Source organism: Canis aureus, chromosome 34 (assembly GCF_053574225.1).
Source record: "Canis aureus isolate CA01 chromosome 34, VMU_Caureus_v.1.0, whole genome shotgun sequence".
NCBI lineage: Eukaryota > Metazoa > Chordata > Mammalia > Carnivora > Canidae > Canis > Canis aureus.
The window spans coordinates 28,261,625-28,271,499 of record NC_135644.1 but is presented as its reverse complement, the minus strand read 5'-3'; the positions used below and the strand labels follow the sequence as shown (position 1 = coordinate 28,271,499).

The window sequence follows — 9,875 nt, the reverse complement described above, 5'->3', positions numbered from 1 at the left end:
GCCCTTCGAGAGCCAGTTTTAAAATGTAAGGATTTCCATGTTCCATTTGCAGAGTGATTCAGTTGGTGTGGGAGTGGGGACCTGGGACAGATCTTTTTAATGCCCTCCTTCCCATTCTAAGATGTACCCAAGTTTGAGAACCACTGGATTGTCCGCTGGATAGACTGGTTTCCCGAAGTTATGAATTTGAGACCCAGTGAATCTGCGCCCTCCTTTACGTCCATTACAATGGTTCTGCTGCATTTAAAGGACTGAGTAAGCGACTTCATCAGTAACTGGCTGACAAGAACCCACCATTGCGATCCACTGCGATTTGGGTTCAAACTAATTTGGGTGCCTTCCCTTTGGAAAGGCCTTATTTTGCAAATAAGGTTTTGCAAAACTCCCAGAGGTTGTGGGCGGAGAGGTCTTGGAGAAATGGGGTCCGTTTGAACCCCATCCGCGCCCTCCCTGGGTGCACCTGGGCTTGCCTAGACACTTGCGGTTCCCGGTGAGCTGGGCATGCTCAGTGGGCAGGGGCGGCTTTAGGGGTGCATCTGCGAGGCCGGCCCCCACCTGGGTGAGGCTGGGCCGCGGCCGGCGCGGGCCTCCCACCTCCGGGCGCTCGGGCCGGGCCTCCGGGCGGCTCCCCCGCCAGGTCCGCCAGGTCGCCGGCCCCCCCCACCCCGTGGGCTCGCGGCGTTTCTAGGCCCAGGGAGGCCCCTGTGCTGACGGGGGAAGCCACGTGCGGGGGCGGGCGACGCGGCCTCAGGTGAGCAGGCCCGCCCGCGTGCAGGAGGCCGAGCGGCTCCGCTCTCCCCGGCGGGGGAGGCCGCGGGGGGAGGGGAGGGGAGGGGGGCAGGGAAGGGGGGAGGGGAGGGGAGCGGCGAGGGGGGCAGGGAAGGGGAGGCCGCGGGGGGAGGGGAGGGGAGGCCGCGGGGGGGGCGGGAGGGGGGAGGCCGGCGGGGGGGGGCGGGGAGGGCCGCGGGGGGAGGGGAGGGGAGCGGCGAGGGGGGAGGGGAGGGCATGCCGCGGGGGGAGGAGGGAGGAGGGAGGATGGGGAGGCCGCGGTGGGGGACAGGGAGGGCCGCGGCGGGCAAGAGGCCGGCCGGGGGGTGGGCGGCGGGGGGAGGGGCGGGGGGAGGGGTGAGGAGGGCGGGGGCGACCCGACCCGTGCGCCGTGGTCCCCGGCGCGGGCTGTCTGGCCTGGGCTGCGGGCGGGGGGGCGGGGCGCGGGGACCCGGGGCCCGCGGGCCGCTGGCGACGCCGCAGGCCGGGCCCCGCCTCCGCTTCCGCGTCCCGCGGGCCGGGCGGGGTCGGGGCGGGGTCGGGGCCGGGCGGGGTCGGGGCGGGGGCGGGGGCGCGGGGAGCGGGGAGCGGAGACTCCGCCCCGCCGGAGGGACGGAGCGCGCCGCGGAGCCCTAGCGCCGGAGGAGCGAGCTGAGGTGTGTGCTTCCTGGGGCCCGGCCGGGGTCGCGGCTGGCGCCCCTGGTGCCCCGGGCGGGGCGGCGGGGGCGGCGGGGGCGGCGGGGGGCCGCCCGAGGAGGGCCCGGCCGGGGGCTCCGGCCCGCTGCAGCCGGGGGGGCGGGGGTGCAGCTGATTGAAAGTTTGCGGCAAAGTCTGGGCTCGTGCCTGCGGCTCGTCCGCGGGGCGCCGGCGCTCCCCTCCGGGGCGAGGAGGGTCCTGGAGCGGAGCTGCGGCCCCGAGGGCCCCCGCGGAGCACCTTCGCAGCCCCGGGGACCGAGGTGTTCGCGGGGGAACCCGGGGCGCCCCCCCCCCCCCCCAGCGCGCCCTCCCGCCGCCCGGCTGCGGAGCCCGGGGCACTACCTTAGGGACGCCGCCCTGGGGCCGCTGTCGGCCCGCCGGCCCGTGGTGCAGCCTCGGGACTCAGGACCTCTCTTCCGTGGACAGGTGGGGGAGGAAGGTGCTCACAGGGTCGGTGGCTTTAGACGAAACTTCCAGCCCTGCCCACGGTCTGCGCTTATTCCTGGGCTGCTCGGGGCCAGGCTCGGCCGGCGCAGGGCCCTGGGCTTGCGGGAGCTTTGGGATGCGGATGTGGAAAGCCCTGTGTTCTCATGAGACTACAAGTTACAGCACTCCCTTCGTTTGTAAAATCCAACTTTTCAAGTAAAGCGGCATTATCTTCGTAAAAGATAAAAGATGGAATTTTAGGTTTGACCGACAGCAGAGGTGGAGCTGTCCATTCTGACACAGTCACTTTGTAAAGAGATTCTGAGCTGCACGAAAGCTCTACTTTTTTCTCGCTCTGATTTTCGTTTTCTTTTAGAGAAAGAGAGCGAGAGGTCATGGGAGGGGCAGACGGAGAGGGAAAGAGAATCTTAAGCAGCCTCCAGGCCCGGCCGTGAGCCAGACTCGGGGCGCACAGTCACAACCCTGAGGTGACCTGAGCCAGACGCGTAGCCCACTGAGCCACCCGGGTGCCCCCCTCTCTCTAATTTATTAAAAGATGTGTTGGGGGCTCAGTAATTGACCAGAGGCCTACAGTTACCAATTGTCACGGGTTTTACCCCTCCCCCTTTAGTTCTAATCTAATCTCATAAAAGTTATTTAAAAAGATTTGACTCTCAATGTAAGTAGACCACACTGGCAAACTATTATGACTCCGAAATGGTTCTGTTGGGTTGTTTTCTGTCTTTCAGCAATAGATTGTAAATTCCATGGGAAGGGTTGGTCTGCTTCACCCGTATTTCTATTTCTAATGCTAAGAGTGGTGACAAGCTTGTAGTAAGTGCTCAATAAACATTTTCTCAGTGAATGACTGAACTGTGGGACAAACTCCAGCTGAGTGTAGTCAGGGGAAGAGAATAAGATAACACTTTGGCCTTAGGTAACCTATTCAAACTCACTGAGCCTCAGTTGTCTCATTAGCAAAATACAGGTAATGATGTATGATACAGCACATGTAAAATTGCTAGTGATGTACCTGCTAGGTAGTAGACTTCAAAATACTAACTTCCTTCCTTGTCTATTTTTCTTTTTATATTCAAAACAGAAAGATTTGGGCAAAGAATAGATGATTTAGCTCCTGCAGGTTGTGCATGAATTATCCAGGCATGATCTCCTTTATTTTGGTGCATGTGATTGAGGGGGAAGGTGGTTAGTGACAAGCCCTTATTACAGATGGAAACCATTTCCAGATAAATATCCAATTTCTCCCTTTTTTTTTTAAGATTTATTTATTTATTAGAGAGAGAGTGTGCACACGTGCATGCCTGCAGGAGTAGGAGGGGCATTGGGTCAGAGAATCCCAAGCAGACCATGCTGAGTGCAGAGCACTATGTGGGGCTCCATCTCATGACCCTGAGATCATGACCTGATCCAAAACCAAGAGTCAGATGCTTAACCAACTATGCCACCCAGGCACCCCTTTCCTTTTTATTTTTTAATTACTTAAAAACAAATTTTTTTTAAAGACTTCATTTATTCATCAGATTGAGCTCCACATTGGGTTCCACACTCAGGAGTCTGCTTGAGATTCTTTCTCTCCCTCTGCCACTCCTTGTACTCTCTCTCCTTCTCTCAAATAAATAAACAAATCTTTAAAAAAAAAAACAAAAGAAAATACATTCAACCGTGAACAATATGGATTTGAATTCTGAGGGTCCACTTATATGTAGGGTTTTTTTTTTTTTTTTAAGATTTTATTTCTTTGAGAGGGTGTGAGCCAGAGAGAGAACACAGGCATGAGGAGTGGTACAGGCAGAGGGAAAGCAGGCTCCCCCATGGAGGAGGGAGCCTGATGTGTGGGGCTCTATCCTAGGACCTTGGGATCACGACCTGAGCCTAAGGCAGACCCTTAACCTACTGGACCACCCAGGTCCAAACTCTCCTGTGGAGTGTTTTCAATAAATATAGTTCAGCACTGTAAATGTATTTTCCCTTCCTTATGATTTTTTTATTTTAATTTTTAAAATTTATTTATTTGACAGAGCTCAAGCACAAGCAGGGGGAGCGGCAGGGAGAGGGAGAAGCAGACTGCCCGCTGAGCAGAGCCTGATGGCGGTTCGATCCCAGGACTCTGAATGCAGCCGCTTAACTGACTGAGCCACCCAGGCGCCCCTTATGATTTTCTTAATAACATTTTCTATTCTCTAGATTATAGATTACTTTATTATAATATAGTATATAATATAACGTATGATATATGTGTTAATCAGCTCTTTATGTTATCAGTAAAGCTTCTGGTCAACAGTAGGCTATTAGTAATTAAGTTTTTGGGGAATCAAAAATTATATGTGGATTTTCAGCTCTGCAGGGGTTCAGCACTCCAGCCCCTGCGTTGTTCAAAGGTCAAGTGTATATTTAACACTTGGCTTCTTGAATTAAGTTTTCTGTAGGCTTGTGTAGCATTACATAGTAGCAAGTGCTAGAAAAAGAGAAAGTATGGTTGTCTTGCTTTTGAGAGAGTTGGGAGTTTATCTAACAAGGTAAAACAATTAGGGACCAGCATAAGATCTTGCATAATCATATAGCCATTGGTAGAATAATGGCTTTAACTGTGTGGATATGCCGGGGAGATGTTAATTTGGGCTCGAGTGGTTGAGACAGTTTGTGGTGAAAAAACACAAAGCTATAGTTTCTGGAGGATCACAGCAAGAGGAGGTCATCATTGTATCAAAAATGTTTGCTGTTTTGTATTTCAGTGCATTAAAAAGCCAGCACAATCCTATGCTTTCAAAAATGAACTTTCTGTGGAAATGTATTAAAAACTTAAGTAAAATTCTGTATATGCACTAAATATTACTTTTCACTGTATCTCTGAAGTTTTAAAGCTCAGGATTGGAGTTAGAAATTGTAACGCTCCATTTTTGACGCTTTTAACACACTTCTGTAAAAATGTATCTATCACATGGCCTGTTACTTTATCCAGTTGTGTGTAGTGGGATATATTTTTCATCTGATGTTTCTGGGGAAAATTAGTCATTATGTGTGGGACCCCCATACCTGGCTAATTTTAGGATTGTTATTTTTGGAGATAGGGAAGGAGTGAGTGAAACTATCTGAGAAGATTATTGATGTGTTTCTAGATGCTCATCCAAATACTTAGATGATTCCATCAGGACTTAACACCTTAAGAAACCGTAGGGGTTGTGTTGCAGAGGACAAAGCTGCTAATGAAGGGCATGTTCTACATTTCCTTGTTGACGTGATGGGGGAGAGAAATGGGGAGGGAGAGATGATCAGATTCAACTTCAATGAGAAAGACTAGGGCTAGGTGGCTGCAAGCCAAGACATCTAGCAACTTCAGAGAAGATCTCTTCCTGTAGTATCTGACCAGGGATTGATCTCAGGAAGTTTTAAGGAAAAGGAAATGTAGGGGCTGATGGTTTGCATGCCTGAGGATGTTTAGGTACTGAGTGTGGTCAGAGTTTGTCCAGAACTCTAATTTTGTGTTCTGACATGATTGTGACCATGGGTTTTTTTGTTTTTGTTTTTGTTTTTCTTGTTTTCCAGGATTTTAAAATTTTGTTGGAGGTTTTTATAGGATCTTTGTGTTAAACGTTTCTTCCTGGGTTGTATCTGTGCTCTTCTTTTCCATTTTTTAGTTGACATTTTTATGTTGGTTCTCTCAAAATCAGAGTTCTGATTTATGCAGCAGATAAGACACGGTTTCTGATTTTAATTAGGTCAAGCTGTGTTTTTTGTTGGATCACTAAAATTAGTGAGAAAAAACTAATAGAAAATATTTCCCTCCTAACAAAAAATTTATTGTGACGTATGTATTAACAAAATTTTAAAACATTACTTGGGAATATTAAAATTTTTTTTCTGGCAAAATTGTTACTGATTTACTTAATTTTTTAATAGTGAGATCTGGGTACCTGGTGGCTCAGTCAGTAAGCATCCAGCTTCGGTTTTGGCTCAGGTCTTGATCTGGTGATCTTTGGATCCAGCGCCATCTGAGGCAGGCTCTGTGCTCAGTGGGGAGTCTGCTTCTCTCTCTGCCCCTCCCCTGCTCATGCTCTTCTCTTTCACTCTCTCTAAAATAAATAATTCTTTAAAAATTTTTAAAAAATAGTGAGATTTGTTAACGTGTGGATGCTTTGTAAGTAATGTCTTTAATTTAGATTTTTCAAACTTCCTATTCTTTAAATAGTGATGTGTCCTCTGTGGGAGCTCATATTTGATTACCCACTTACATCCCACTATAAAAAGGTTTTATAGAGGGGAAAGCATACCCCACAAACCAAAACAAAGAGGTTGTTTTCTGAAAACGAGTTTTCTAGAATTTGCTACTATCAAATGAGATGGCCTCCCAGAATGACTTGGTGACTTATGCTTAGAAAGCTTTATTACTGACCTTGAAGCCACCAGTGGTCACTTAAGTCAGATGGTTATATGCAACAGAAACAAGTGTATTTGGAGAGTGATGAAAATAATAAGGTTGGCATATTAGGTTTTCAGAAGCCATTTTCCGTTGTTTAAACTGGATAAAGAAAGGGTGTTTGTTTCATTGTGGTAGTGTCAAAACCACTTCGATCATACCACTTTCTGCTCTACTCTTCTGTGGGCTACTCTGATCTATTGGATCAAGTTCCAAATATTTGTCTTTGAATTCATAGACCTCTCTAGTCGTGCTCCAGTAACAAGGTTGCATCCTGATCTTCCCTGTGATCCAGCCACACTGGACTACTTGGGATTCCCTACTTCTATCTTACTCTTACTGCTGCCTCTCTACCAATATTGTTCCTTCTACTTCACCTTTCTGAAATCCTATGAATCCCTGGATGTCCTGACCACTAGCTACCAGTTGCGTGCTGCTTTCCCAAACTGCTTCAGTTAGAAGTGTTTTGTACATTTCCTAAATCCTTCAACTACTCTTTTTATGCCACTCTAAAGTCTCTCATTTCCAGCCCTATAAGCTAATTATTTGAAAACATGTATCATTCCCTTTTCTGCAGATCATGCAGGGAAGGGCTGGATCTTACGCAACTTTATAGATTTCACATGCCTAGGCCAAATGCCTTGTGTGTGGGGAACATGTAATAAATAGTTTTGAATAAATTATTGCCTTATGTTAATTCCCTTATCCTTTAGTTACTCAGGAAGCATGTGACAGAAAAGGGTTGGTTATGATTAGACAGCAGATAACATAGGCAGGTGCATTGCAGGTAATCAGATGAACTGGGTACATTAAGTTTTCTCTTTTCCAGGCCTCCCCTTTTTCTTTACAGGTTTGGCACTTTCAAAAGCCCAAAATACTGAATTTAGGAGGAGGAAAGGAAAGCACTGCAGGTGACGCAAAGTTACGAAAGCAATCCCCAAAGGAAAGGAGGGGAGGAACGTGCAAAGGAGGAGGTTATTTATATTTAGTAGCCACTGAGGGCTCCCCTCTTTTCATCAATTTCTCTCTTCTCTCCCGCCTGCCCACCTAATCCAGTCTCTCGGAATAGAATCTGGAAAATTAATTTATAAAGAGATGATTGATAACATTAACCTGTCACCTTATCAGAAGTGTCTGGATTCTGAAGGGACAAAACCTTGACTGTCATTTATGTAAAGCTAAGAGAAGGAGCCTCTGGGGAGGACCGTGTCCCTGAGCATCCCCGCAGTCACTGTACAGCCACTTGAGCGGGGCTTTGGTCAGTTTCTGCACCTTTCAGTGTCTGCCTCTGTGAAAGGAGGTAGATTGCATGAATTTTAAGCCCATAAAAGCATGGGATATTTTAGTACTCTTGTCCTGCCTAAAGTTAGGCCAGTCTTGTTCATTGGATTCTGTTTACTCCTCTGGGCCTACCTTTGCCTCTTCCCCAGATTTGGAATCTCCTTACTCCCAGTGTCTACAGACGTAGCTTTCATATGCGGAGGATGCTGCATTCTCTGCCGCGCCCTCCTGGCTTATGCTCAAAGGATCTGTTATAACAAGTGTATTTTCATTTCCTTCTCTCATCGTGTTTGCTAGTATTAACCCTTTTCCCTCATCCTAGCACATCATTAAGTACCTGGGATATTTATTTTAAAAAATATAGATTCACAATTGTAAATAGGAAAGAGCTTAGAGATCTAACCCAACTCTGTCTTTTTTATTATGAATAACAATTAATAATGACAAGGATCATTTATTGAGCAATCACCATTTCCTAGGCACTGTGCTAAGCACTTGGCTTGCATTATTTCATATAGCAACAGTGAACTGTTATATCAGCGGGGAAACACAGTTCCAGAGAACTTAAGTGACTCACTCAAAGCCGCATAGTCATTTCCTGGTATGACTGAAACTCTCTTGAAAACTGTAAAGAAAGAATAGAATCAAGGGATAATCCTTCCAGGATTTCTGTAATGTATTTCCTGCTTTTTGCTGCTTTGGATCCCACTGCTTGACTCATTGAACTTTGCCTTTTAACACTTCCACTTCCTAATGTTTTACCCTGTGGTTTCAGCAGTTTTCACCAGCGATGCTGCACTTGGTCAGACATCGAATGCATGGCACAGCATGGCTGCCTAAAATGATATTCTTTTTTTTTTTTATCTAACTTCTAGGAACCTGTGACATTGTTAAAATCTTTAGTGTTAATGGGTGTGGGAACAACCTGCGACCTGGTGCTAATCTGCTTTTCCCCCTCTTGCACCTGGGTTTGTGAATGCTACTGGGAAAATGAACACAATCATGCATATTGGAGGTCCATACGAATTCATGTCCTCCAGTATCAGCCAGGAGGCAGTTCTTTTACCTGTGTTTAGACAGCACCTTTTCCCATTTTCTGCCATAGTTTTACCAACCTTTAGCATTATCTCTGAGCCTTTTACCTGACTTGTGCATTTTTTTGTGCTGGAGTGCCATGGCATTTCAATACTTTATTAGAAATTATATAATGTTCAAGAATAAATCTGATTTAAATACATAGAAAATATGCAAAGTTATTTGGCTGCTTATTCATTCATTCATTTGGTTATATTTGCCAGATATTCTTAAGCATCAAATATTTCCAGATTCGAAACCAAGTCCTGTTATTTTTCAGTATTTCAAGCCATTTTCCTATGTGTATTTCTGTCTGAGGATAAAATGCATTTTATAGTTCCAACTGAGCTGATGAGATTTACATTTTAAAATTTATTTATTATATTTAAATTCAGTTACTTAACATATAGTGTAGTATTGGTTTCAGGAGTAGAATTTAGTGGTTCATCACTTACATATAACACCCAGTGCCCATCACAACAAGTGCCCACCTTAATACCTATCACCCATCTAGTGCATCCCCCGACCACCTCCCTCCATCAACCTACAGTCTGTTCTCTATAGTTAAGAGTGTCTTATGGTTTGCCTCCTTCTCTGTTTTTATCTTATTTTTCCTTCCCTTCCCCTATGTTCATCTGTTTCGTTTCTTAAATTCCACATGAGTGAAACCATATGATACACGTCTTTCTCTGACTGATTTATTTCACTTAGCATAATACACTCTAGTTCTATCCATGTCATTGCAAATGGCAAGATTTCATTCTTTTTGATGGTTGAGTAATAGTCTGTTGTAGATATACACCACATCTGCTTTATCCACTCATCAATTGTTGGATATTTGGGCTCTTCCCGTAATTTGGCTATTGTTGATAATGCTGCTATAGACATCAGGGTGCATGTGCCTCTTCCAATCAGCACTTTTGTGTCCTTTGGATAAATACCTACTGGTGCAATTGCTGGGTCATAGAGTAATTCTATGTTTAACTTTTTGAGGACCCTCCATGCTGTTTTCCAGAGTGGCTGCACCAGTTTACATTCCCGCCAGCAACACAAAAGGGTTTCCCTTTCTCCATATCCTCACAAACATCTTTGTTTCCTGAGTTGTTAATTTTAGCCATTCTGACAGGTGTGAGATGGTATCTCACCGTGGTTTGGATTTGTATTTCCCTGATGATGAGTGAGGTTGAGCATCTTT

The 9,875-nt window shown here is 46.6% G+C and overlaps 1 protein-coding gene across 3 annotated transcripts in view; it reads left to right on the top strand.

The window, feature by feature from the left end:
* Positions 1-612: 612 nt before the first annotated feature.
* Positions 613-9,875, top strand: part of GPD2 (glycerol-3-phosphate dehydrogenase 2) — a 137,994-nt gene continuing 128,731 nt past the window's right edge. For 2 of the 3 annotated variants that reach the window (XM_077883475.1, XM_077883472.1), the window contains exon 1: positions 1,325-1,424. The gene's annotated coding sequence lies outside the window, so the exon portion shown is untranslated. Of the gene's footprint in view, positions 752-1,324; positions 1,425-9,875 lie in introns of those variants that run through there. The other variant, XM_077883474.1, reaches the window with a different exon arrangement.